The following is a 12,716-nucleotide window of genomic DNA, read 5'->3' on the forward strand; positions in this document are numbered from 1 at the left end:
GGGTTCACTGCACGGTGCAAGCCACTCATAAGCATCAAGAAAGCATCTTGCAGCGGCATGCTGTTCTATCCGGGTTGTGTTTAGTTGGACCATCATTTATTTTTCAACAGGACAATGACCCCAAACACACCTCCAGGCTATGTAAGGGCTATTTGACCAAGAAGGAGAGTGATGGGGTAGTACTACGCCAGATGACCTGGCCTCCACAGTCACCAGACCTGAACCCAATCGAGATGGTTTGGGGTGAGCTGGACCGCAGAGTGAAGGCAAAAGGGCCAACAAGTGCTAAGTATCTCTGGGAACTCCTTCAAGATTGTTGGAAAACCATTCCCGGTGACTACCTCTTGAAGCTCATCAAGAGAATGCCAAGAGTGTGCAAAGTAGTCATCAAAGCAAAAGGTGGCTACTATGAAGAACCTAGAATATAAGACATAATTTCAGTTGTTTCACACTTTTTTGTTAAGTATATAATTCCACATGTGTTCATTCATAGTTTTGATGCCTTTAGTGTGAATGTACAATTTTCATAGTCATGAAAATACAGAAAAATCTTTAAATGAAAAGGTGTGTCCAAACTTTTGGTCTGTACTGTGTGTGTATATATATATATATATATATATATATATATATATATAATATATAATTACATAGTCTCCTCATTATGTGTATTGCCGTCCCTTATTACACAGTGCCCTTGCTTGTTATGTAGGCAGCATCTGACCAGAAGACCAGTCCATCAGCGTCCTCCATCAGAAAAGAAGCTTTACCATGCTCCATAAGCAGTCATTTTATATTGAACAAGAAAGGACTCTATGTAATAAATAAGGGGAGCTGTGATAACACGAATTCACTGTGTAAGGCAGTGTTCCCCAACTCCAGTCCTCAAGAGCCACCAACAGGTCATGTTTTCAAGATTTCCTTAGTATGGCCCGGGTGATAAGTATTGCATCACCTTCACAGGCAGGAATTTCATGACCTATGAAATACTAAGGAAATCCTGAAAACATGACCTGTTGGTGGCTCTTGAGGACTGGAGTTGGGGAACACTGGTGTAAGGGATGGTGCTATATAACACAAGACATGATACCATGTAATAATGGGCCAGCACTGTACATAAGAGGGCACAACATAAGGGACCGCCTCATGCATAACTAAGAGAGGATAATATGTAATAAGGGATGCCCCTTCCATAATATTGTCCCCCATACTGGTCCCCTTCCTGGGATAATGTCCCCCAGCCTGGCATTCTTCTTGGTATAATATCCCCCTTCCTGGTATAATGTCACTCATCCTGATCCCCTTCCTAGTATAGTGGGCCCTCTCCTGGGATAATGTCCCCCATCCTCGTATATATGTCCCACATCCAGCTATAATGTGCCTTGTTTTGTAATACATTAAAAACAAATGATACTACTCACATTCTCCCACACCATGCAAGGTCCTCTTCTACAGCGGGCACAGGAGCCGGCAGCTGACTTTGGCGTCTTCATCATGGCACATGATGTCACTGCCATGTGCCCCCAGTCACAGGCACCACAATGCATTACATTTCAGCTGAATAAGTCGCTTGTTACGGCGGGTCCCCCCGCCACCTCTGGGCTTCAGTACAACTGCATCGCGATATACCTGCCCCCTCGCCAGACACTTAAGGAGAATCTGTTAGCAGGTTTTTGCTGTGTAATCTGAGGAGAGCACGAGGTAAGGGCTGAGGCACTGATTTCAGTGATATGTCACTTGTTATGCTGTGCTGTTTTAATACAATGTTTTAACACCAGGAGCTTATCACTGCCCAGACTAGCTATCTGTTGCCAAGTGATACGACCATACTCCTCCCCTGATAAGCGTCTCACAGCCAATGTACACACAGCGCTGTAATGTGGGTGTGATTAGATTTCTGAGCTCTGCTACATCGAAAAATTGATTGTGTCACAACTGCTGCTTCCACAAACCTTAAGTGATACATCACTGGAATCAGGGTCTCTTTCCCTACATTATGCTGCTCTCAGATGAGGTAGCAAGAACCTGGTGACAGATTCCCGTTATGTTCGCCTTCCCACCTACTTGATTTCCTTCTATCTCCTCTCTTTGGAAAGCCAGAGCTGTCAGTCAAAAAAAGAGGCGATGGTGGGAAAACAAACAAGTGGGAAGGTCCACTTAATCCTTAACCCCTTACCGACATCAGGCGTAACAGCATGCCGATGTCGGTATCCTCTGCTTTGATGTGGGCTCCGGCGGTGAACCCACATCTTTTCTGTTTTGAACAGCTGACATGTGCCAGCAATATCCGCGAGTGGAATTGCCATCCTCCCGCGGCTATTAACAAGTTAAAAGCCGCTGTCAAACTGGCAGTGGCATTTAAATCGCGCTTCCGTCCATTGGGCAAGAAATATGTGCACCGGTGACCTGCGTCATGTGATCGGGGGTCATCGGTTCGTCGGCATGGCAACCAGAGGTCTCCTTGAGACCTCTATTGTCAGTGCCGGATTGCTATGCTCGCCACCCGGTGGTCGGCGCTCATAGCAAGTCATCAATTCAGCTACCTATAGGCAAACTGATCATTGCCTCTGTGGATGAGCCAATCGAGTTGTGGCAGCTTCTAGTCTCCTATAGAGACTATTGAAGCATGCCAAAAGTTAAAGAAAAATGTTTTTAAAAATTTATAAAAAAATAAATATATAAAAGTTCAAATCATCCCCTGTTTGCCCCATTCAAAATAAAACAAAAAATCAAACATACACATATTTGGTATCGCCGCGTTCAGAATCACTCGATCTATCAATAAAAGAAAAGTATTAACCTGAAAGCTAAACGGCGTAGTGACAAAAAGTCGCCGCGACATTGCATTAAATTCAATAACAGGCGGTCAAAAGAACATATCTGCACCAAAATGGTATCATTAAAAACATCAGCTTGGCACCCAACCCGAGATGAGATCATGAAAAATGGTGGCGCTACGGGTATGGGAAAATTGCACAATTTTTTATTTTCATTATTTTTTTTATTTTTTTTAAGCAAAGTTTGGATTTTTTTTCCACAACTTGGATAAAAAAAGAACCTAGACATGTTAGGTGTCTATGAACTCGTAATGACCTGGAGAATCACAATGGCAGGTCAGTTTTATCATTTTGCGAACCTAGCAAAAAAGCCAAACAAAAAACAAGTGTGGGATTGCACTTTTTTTGCAATTTCACCGCACTTGGATTTTTTTTCCCCATTTTCTAGTACACGACATGGTAAAACCAACGATGTCGTTCAAAAGTACAACTCGTCCCGCAAAAAATAAGCCCTCACATGGCCATATTGATGGAAAAATAAAAAGTTATGGCACCAGGAAGGAGGAGAGCGAAAAACTAAAATGCAAAACCGAAAAAAAGCTGGCAAGGACCGTTCAATCCAAGTACAGGCACCCGATTCGTCATGGCGTGGTCAACATTTAACTACATCTTCACACCTGCTTGTCTTCCACCTATCCCCACCCCATTCTTTGATCTACCATTCTAGCTTGATAGAGGCAGAGAAGGGCAGAGTCTGAAAGAAAATAAGATGTGAAGGTGCACTTAATTGTTTGACCATGCCACGATGCACCGAGCGCCTCTACTTTGACCATTTTGTGCTGACAGACTCCCTATAAGCCATACACCTCCGCACTGCTCTACAATCTCCTCCATGCTCCCGCAGCAGCCGGTAACAAATCCTAATCCCTCTGTGTGTTGTGTATGGGAGGTATCACAGACACTTATTTCCTACCAATTGAACTAAAGCTGTGCTCTGAAACACTATAATATGTGAACATTGAATATATGGCACGGGAATTTCATTACTGCTGTAGAAAATGTTACAAAATGAAGGTATTTAGCAGCCAGCGATAGGGCATACTACTTTGTTGGGACCCTAAATCTAGCATGATGCCTCTTCTGGGCTACAAGCCTACAATTATATGGACTGGTAGGATCAAGCTCTAAACAATAACCCGAAGGCCGGCCTCACACTAGCGAGTTTTACGGACGTATGAGCGCATAAACTACGTCCGTAAAATACGCATTACACACGGCCCAATGATTCTCTATGGCCCAGCTCCTATCTGCCGTATATTACGCATCCGTAATATACGGTCTTGTACGGCCGTAGAAAATCGCAGCATGCTGCGTTTGTCACCGTATTGCGCAAAAAAAATCGCCATTGAAAGTCTATGGGTGCGAGAAAAATACGGATTCCACATGGACCAGCAGTGTGACCTGCGAGAAATACGCAGCGGTGTTAGTGAAAAGTCGGTAATTCAATTGCCGCCTTTTCATTTCTCCTTCACAAACCCGACATGATATGAGACATGGTTTACATACAGTAAACCATCTCGTATCCCTTTTTTTTTTGCATATTCCACACTACTAATGTTAGTAGTGTGTATGTGCAAAATTTGTTCGCTGTGGCTGCTAAAATAAAGGGTTAAATGGCAGAAAAATTGGCGTAGGTTCCCGCGCAATTTTCTCCGCCAGAGTGGTAAAGCCAGTGACTGAGGGCAGATATTAATAGCCTAGAGAGGGTCCATGGTTATTGCCCCCCCCCCCCCCCCCCCCGGCTACAAACATTTGCCCCCAACCACCCCAGAAAAGGAACATCTGGAAGATGCCCCTATTCTGGCACTTGGCCACTCTCTTCCCACTCCCGTGTAGCGGTGGGATATGGGGTAATGAAGGGTTAATGTCACCTTGCTATTGTAAGGTGACATTAAGCCAGATTAATAATGGAGAGGCGTCAATTATGACACCTATCCATTATTAATCCAATTGTATGAAAGGGTTAAAAAAAACACATTATTAAAAAGTATTTTAATGAAATAAACACACAGGTTGTTTTAATATTTTATTGCTCTCTCAATCCACCTGAAGACCCTCGCTCTGAAAAATAATAAACCAACAATATACATACCTTCAGATGATCTGTCACGTCCCACGAAGTAAATCCATCTGAAGGGGTTAAATCATTTTACAGCCAGGAGCTCTGCTAATGCAGCTGTGCTGGTGGCTGTAAACCCCGGGTACTGAAAGGAAAGCAGGATGATCTGTACTTACCTTGAGTTGCGGTGATGCGCCCTCTGCATATATACTGTATATATGTTTTAACGAACATTTGAGCACATAAATCCATTAGATGTCGGTTTTGCAACCTGCGAGAAAATATCGCAGTATGGATGCCATACGGATTACATACGGAGGATGCCATGCGCAAAATACGCTGACACTCCCTGCCTACGGATGACATACGGATCACTATTTTGGGGACTTTTCTGCGTATTACGGCCGTAAAAAACGGACCGTATTTACATACGCTGAGTGTGAGGCCGGCCTTAGGCTGATGGGAGGAGTGCTCGGTCAGAGGGGGAGTACTACAAATATCAAAACACTGACCGGCACTTCCAAACAGAAAAAGACAAGTGTGAACAGGTGCGAGCTAAGACAGCTACTCTATATAACTAACAAACTAAAGCTGCGCTCTGAAACGTGAACATTGAATATATGACATTAGAACTGCTGCCGTTCACACTTGTCTTTTTCTGTTTGAAAGTTCCCATCAGTTGTGATACTTGTTTTTTCCCAATTGTAGATGGGAGAATAATCCTGCAAAAGTGAGAAATGGTGAAACATACAGGATATAATTCATATAAGGGGCAAGAATAGGTATTACTTATGTACATACATTCCAACTCATTCTGACAGATTCGCTTTCAGATTGCATGTGACTATTGGAATTTTAGTACACCCGAATGAAGTCAAAACTATAGCAAAGTATTTTATGCCAGAAGTAATGTTCTCCCTCTGTACTCTTCCATTGTGTTATCACACTCCTGTCCTCCAGCACAGTGTATTAGTGTTGTTAATGAGAACATAGGATGTTTGGTGGTCACTGTTCTCCAATCTACCAAACTGGTGCACCAGTGAATCAGGAAAGAAAGTTCCAATGGTCATGGCTCTCATCCAGCCATGTCTCAGATATCCCCACCATGTCATAATTATGCTCCAACAACATTCATTCTAATTCCTCCATTTTGTTGGCGAGGCTTCTGTCATTAGTACACATGCATTTTATGTATCTCTCTGTACCTCTATTCTTTCTTAAATTATTAACTGTTCTAACCCCACCCCCATGCCACCGTCACCCCCACCTTCCTTATTTGTGCCCAGGTCTCTATCTGCACTATCTTCCCCTCCTATAAATTGAATACCCTCCTCCCAATCCCTAGTGTAAACACTCCTCCAACCTTCTAGCCATTTTCTCCCCCAGCACAGCTGCACCTTCCCCAGTGAGGTGCAGCCCGTCCCTAGCGTAGAACCTGTAGCCAACTGAGAAGTCGGCCCAGTTCTGTAGGAACGCAAACCCCTCCTTCCTACACCAATTCTTGAGCCACTTATTAACCTCCCTAACCTCCTGTTGCCTCTCTGGCGTGGCACATGGTACAGGCAGTATTTCAGAGAATACCACCTTGAAAGTCTTTGCTTTCTACTTGCAGCCTAATTCCCTGAAATCATCTTTAACCCCTTCACCCCGAAGCCTGTTTTCAACTTCCTGACCGGGCCATTTTTTTCAATTCTGACCACTGTCATTTTATGAGGTCATAACCCTGAAACGCTTCAACGAATCCTGGTGATTCTGAGACTGTTTTGTCGTGACATATTGTGCTTTATGGTAGTGGTAAAATTTCTACGATATGACTTGCGTTTATTTGTGAAAAACGGAAATTTGGCAAAAATTTAGCAATTTTTAAACTTAGTTTTTATGCCCTTAAATTAGAGAGTCATATCATACAAAATAGTTAATAAATAACATTACCCACATGTCTGCTTTACATTAGCACAATTTTGGAAACATAATTTTTTTTTTGTTAGGAAGTTATAAGGGTTAAAAGTTGACCAGCGATTTCTCATTTTTACAACAAAATTTGCAAAACCATTTTTTTTAGGGACCACCTTACACTTGAAGTGACTTTCTGCCTATATGACAGAAAATGCCCAAAAGTGACACCATTCTAAAAACTGCACCCCTGAAGGTACTCAAAGCCACATTCAAGAAGTCTATTAACCCTTCAGGTGTTTCACAGGAATTTTTGGAATGTTTAAAAAAAAATTGAACATTTAACTTTTTTTTCACAAAATTTTTACTTCAGATCCAATTTGTATTATTTTACCAAGGGTAACAGGAGAAATTGAATCACAAAAGTCGTTGTACAATTTGTCCTGAGTATGCCGATACCCCATATGTGGGGGTAAACCACTGTTTGGGCACATTGCAGAGCTCGGAAGCGAAGGAGCGCCATTTGACTTTTCAATGCAAAATTTGCTGGAATTGAGATCGGACAGCATGTCGCGTTTGGAGAGCCCCTGGTGTGCCTAAACAGTGGAAACCCCCCCACAAGTAACCCCATTTTGGAAAGTAGACCCCCTAAGGAACTAATCTAGATGTGTGGTGAGCACTTTGAACCCCCAAGTGCTTCACAGAAATATAGAATGTAGAGCCGTGAAAATTAAAAAAATCATTTTTTTCCACAAAAATGATCTTTTTGCCCCATTTTTTATTTTACCAAGGGTAATAGAAGAAATTGGACCCCAAAAGTTGTTGTGCAATTTGTCCTGAGTACACTGATACCCCATATGTGGGGGTAAACCACTGTTTGGGTGCATGGTAGAGCTCGGAAGGGAAGGAGCGCGATTTGACTTTTCAATGCAAAATTGATTGGAATTGAGATGAGACGCCATGTTGCGTTTGGAGAGCCACTGATGTGCCTAAACAGTAGTAACCCCCCACAAGTTACCCCATATTGGAAACTAGACCCCCCAAGGAACTCCTCTAGATGTGTTGTGAGAACTTTGAACCCCCAAGTGTTCCACTACAGTTTATAACGCAGAGCCGTGAAAATATAAAATCATTTTTTTCCCACAAAAATGTTTTTATCCCCCCAAATTTTTATTTTCTCAAGGGTAACAAGAGAAATTGGACCCCAAAAGTTGTCCAATTTGTCCGGAGTATGCTGATAGCCCATATGTTGGGGTAAACCCCGTTTGGGCACATGGGAGAGCTCGGAAGGGAAGGAGCACTGTTTTACTTTTTCAATGCAGAATTGGCTGGAATTGATATCAGATGCCATGTCGCGTTTGGAGAGCCCTGATTTGCAGTGGAAACCCCCAATTCTAACTGAAACCCTAACCCCAACCACACCCCTAACCACAACCACACCCCTAACCCCAACACACCCCTAACCCTTATCCCAACCCTTACAACACCCCTAACTCCAACACACCCCTAACCCTGACACACCCCTAATCCCAACTGTAAATGTAATCCAAACCCTATCTTTAGCCCCAACCCTAATTGTAGCCCCAACCCTAACCCTAACTTTAGCCCCAACCCTAACCCTAACTTTAGCCCTAAACCTAACTTTAGCCCCAACCCTAACCCTAACTTTAGCCCTAACCCTAGCCCCAACCCTAGCCCTAACCCTAATGGGAAAATGGAAATACATTTTTATTATTTTTCCCTAACTAAGGGGGTGATGAAGGGGGGTTTGATTTACTTTTATAGCTGGTATTTTAGCTGATTTTTTTGACTGGCAGCTGTCACACCCTAAAAGACTCAAAAAATAGTTTTTGCATCTCCACATTTTGAGAGCTATAATTTTTCCATATTTTGGTTCACACATGTGAGGTCTTGGTTTTTGCACGACGAGTTGACGTTTTTATTGGTATCATTTTTGGGCACGTGACGTTTTTTGATCGCTTTTTATTCTAATTTTTGTGAGGCAGAATGATAAAAAAAACAGCTATTCGTGAATTTCTTTTGGGGGGGGGGGGGCGTTTATACCGTTCCACGTTTGGTAAAATTGATAAAGCAGTTTTATTCTTCTGGTCATAATGATTACAGCGATTACTCATTTATATCATTTTTTTATGTTTTGGCGCTTTTATATGATAAAAACTATTTTATAGAAAAAATAATTATTTTTGCATCGCTTTATTCGGAGGAGTGTAACTTTTATTTTTTCACTGATGATGCTGTATGGTGGCTCGTTTGTTGCGGGACAAGGTGATGTTTTCAGCGGTACCATAGTTATTTATATCCGTCTTTTTGATCGTGTGTTATTCCACTTTTTGTTCGGCGGTATATCATAAAGTGTTGTTTTTTTGCATCGTTTTTTTTTACGGCGTTCACTGAAGGGGTTAACTAGTGGGACGGTTTTATAGGTGGAGTCGTTACGGACGCGGCCATACTAAATATGTGTACTTTTTCTTTTTTTTTATTATTTATATAAAGAAATGTATTCATGGGAACAATATATATATATTTTTTTAGGAATTTTTACTTTTTTTTACACATCTAAATATATATATTTTTTAATTTTATAACATTGTCCCAGGGGGGGACATCACACTATAGGGTCAGATCGCTGATCTGACACTTTGCACAGCACTGTGTCAGATCAGCGATCTGACAAGCAGGGCTGCAGGCTTACCAGCGCCTGCTCTGAGCGGGCGCTTGTAAGGCACCTCCCTGCAGGAAGTAGCCCCGTGGCCATTTTGTATCCGGGGCCTGCAGACGTCGGTACAAGGTGAGCACATCGCCTTGTACCGAGGGTCTCAGGGAAGCCCGCAGGGAGCCCCCTCTCTGCGCGATGCTTCCCTATGCCCCCGGAACGCAGCGATCATGTTTGATCGCAGTGTTCCAGGGGTTAATGTGCGAGGAGCTGGCACAGTGCCTGATGTCAGCTGCTTCCCCCGTAAGCGCGGCCGATTGCATATGACGTACTATCCCATCACTGGGAATTAAGTCCCAGGTCACCTCGACGGGATAGTACATCATATGGGATTAAGGGGTTAAAGATTCCATAATAACAGGGTCTGTACTACAGGACTGGCGTATAGCAAATGTGGTGCCAATATTCAATAAGGGGACAAAAACTGAACTCGGAAATTATAGGCCAGTAAGCTTAACCTCTACTGTGGGTAAAATTCTGGAGGGCTTTCTAAGGGATGCTATGCTGGAGTATCTGAAGAGGAATAACCTCATGACCCAATATCAGCACGGGTTTACTAGGGACTAGGGTTGAGCGAAATGGATCGTTCATTTTCAAAAGTTGCCGACTTTTGGCAAAGTCGGGTTTCGTGAAACCCGACCCGACTCCAGCGTGGGATCGGCCACGTGGTCGGCGATCTTGGCACCAAAGTCGCGTTTTGTATGACGCCTTCCCCGCCATTTTTTCAGCCAATTAAGGAGAGTGGGCAGCGTGATGACATAGGTTCCGGCCTGGTTTCTGCGGCGTCATAGAGCCATATTACCGTTTGGGCTGCAGTGATTTCCGCAGTCAAACACAACATATGCTTTGCATGGAGGGGAGAGAGAGAGAGAGATTAAGTAAATGTAAAAAATAATCCACATTGACTTGCATTGGGTTTCGTGTTCCGGTCCGGAACCCGACTTTACAGTAGAATCGGCCGATTTCACGCGATCCGACTTTCGAGAAGGTCGGGTTTCACAAAACCCAACTCGATCCTAAAAAAGCAAAAGTCGCTCAACCCTACTAGGGACCGTTCCTGTCAGACTAATCTGATCAATTTCTATTAAGAGGTAAGTTCCGGACTGGACCAAGAGAACGCAGTGGACATACTGTATATGGACTTTTCAAAAGCTTTTGATACGGTGCCACACAAAAGGTTGATACATAAAATGAGAACAATGGAAATAGGGGAAAATGTGTAAGTGGGTTAAGAGCTGGCTCAGGAATAGGAAACAAAGGGTGGTTATTAATGGAGCACACTCGGACTGGGTCACGGTTAGCAGTGGGGTACCACAGGGGTCAGTATTGGGTCCTCTTCTTTTTAACATATTTATTAATTACCTTGTAGGGGGCATTCAGAGCAGAATTTCAATAATTGCAGATGACACTAAACTCTGCAGGGTAATCAATAGAGGAAGACCATTTTATATTACAGGATGATTTATGTAAACTAGAAGCTTGGGCTGATAAATGTAAGGTCATGCACTTGGGTAGAAGCAATAAGATGTATAACTATGTGCTTAATGGTAAAACACTGGGCAAAACCGTCAATGAAAAAGACCTGGGTGTATGGGTGGATGACAAACTCATATTTAGTGGTCAGTGTCAGGCAGCTGCTACAAAGGCAAATAAAATAATGGGATGCAATAAAAGAGGCATAGATGCTCATGAGGAGAACATAATTTTACCTTTATACAAGTCACTAGTTCTACCACACTTAGAATACTGTGTACAGTTCTGGTCTCCGGTGTATAAGAAAGACATAGCTGAACTAGAACGGGTGCAGAGAAGAGCGACCAAGGTTATTAGAGGACTGGGGGGTCTGCAATACCAAGACAGGGACTGGATTCTTTACTAGACTATGGAACTCTGCCGTATGATGTTGTAATGAGTGATTAATTACTTAAATTTAAGAGGGGACTGGATGCCTTTCTTGAAAAGTATAATGTTACAGGTTATATGTGCTAGATTCCTTGATAGGGCGTTGATCCAGGGAACTAGTCTGATTGCCGTATGTGAAGTCGGAAAGGAATTTTTTTCCCCAGTGTGGAGCTTACTCTTTGCCACATGGTTTTTTTTGCCTTCTTCTGGATCAACATGTTAGGGCATGTTAGGTTAGGCTATGGGTTGAACTAGATGGACTTAGTCTTCAACCTTAAAAACTGTTACTATGACACGCCCCTTGATTAGGCCACGCTCCCTCTGTAATCTTCTCCAGTGGTTCAGAGAGAGGACATTCTGAGGTACATGTGTGTGTGTGTGATGGTTACTGTGTGGTGTTAGAGCAATACAGTGCAGCCCGTTAGCCAGAGCAATCCAATTTGGACTAAAAATCGGATCTCCTGGCAGGAAAACCATTGCTTAAGGCATCACTCAGATGTCCGTTTTTCATGTGTAAAAGCTATCCATGTTTTCACGGACCAGTGATTAGTCTATTGGGCCATTCACATGTCCATGATTTTTTTGTGGACCAAATTGCGGAAACATGACCAATTCACATCTAATAGTCCGTGAAAAAATTTGGATGACATCAGAGTGTAGTACCATTTTCATGTGCTGTCAGGAGAAGGTGGAGAAACTTTTCTCTCTACGTACAAGAAAATCTGGTGACACTCGGACCACACTTTGATGAAACTTTGTTCAGATTCTGATCAAAATAATTAGTCCGTTTTTCTTGTATGTGAGAAAATTGGATGTGTGAATAAGGCCTCATATGTGCGGAAATTATATTTTCTTTTTTTTTTTCATATTCATGAAAAACTGAGAAATAACATGACATTATTAACAATAACCGAGCCACCTTAACAAATCTTGAGACTGAGCTGAAAAACGTATCAGCATGTAAGCCATGATCAAATAAAGCTATAAGATATATACAGGTCCTTCTCAAAAAATTAGCATATAGTGTTAAATTTCATTATTTACCATAATGTAATGATTACAATTAAACTTTCATATATTATAGAGTCATTATCCACCAACTGAAATTTGTCAGGTCTTTTATTGTTTTAATACTGATGATTTTGGCATACAACTCCTGATAACCTAAAAAACCTGTCTCAATAAATTAGCATATTTCACCCGACCAATCAAATAAAAGTGTTTTTTAATACCAAACAAAAAAACCATCAAATAATAATGTTCAGTTATGCACTCAATACTTGGTCGGGAATCC

Source organism: Ranitomeya variabilis, chromosome 1 (genome assembly GCF_051348905.1).
Source record: "Ranitomeya variabilis isolate aRanVar5 chromosome 1, aRanVar5.hap1, whole genome shotgun sequence".
In the NCBI taxonomy this organism is placed as follows: Eukaryota; Metazoa; Chordata; class Amphibia; order Anura; family Dendrobatidae; genus Ranitomeya; species Ranitomeya variabilis.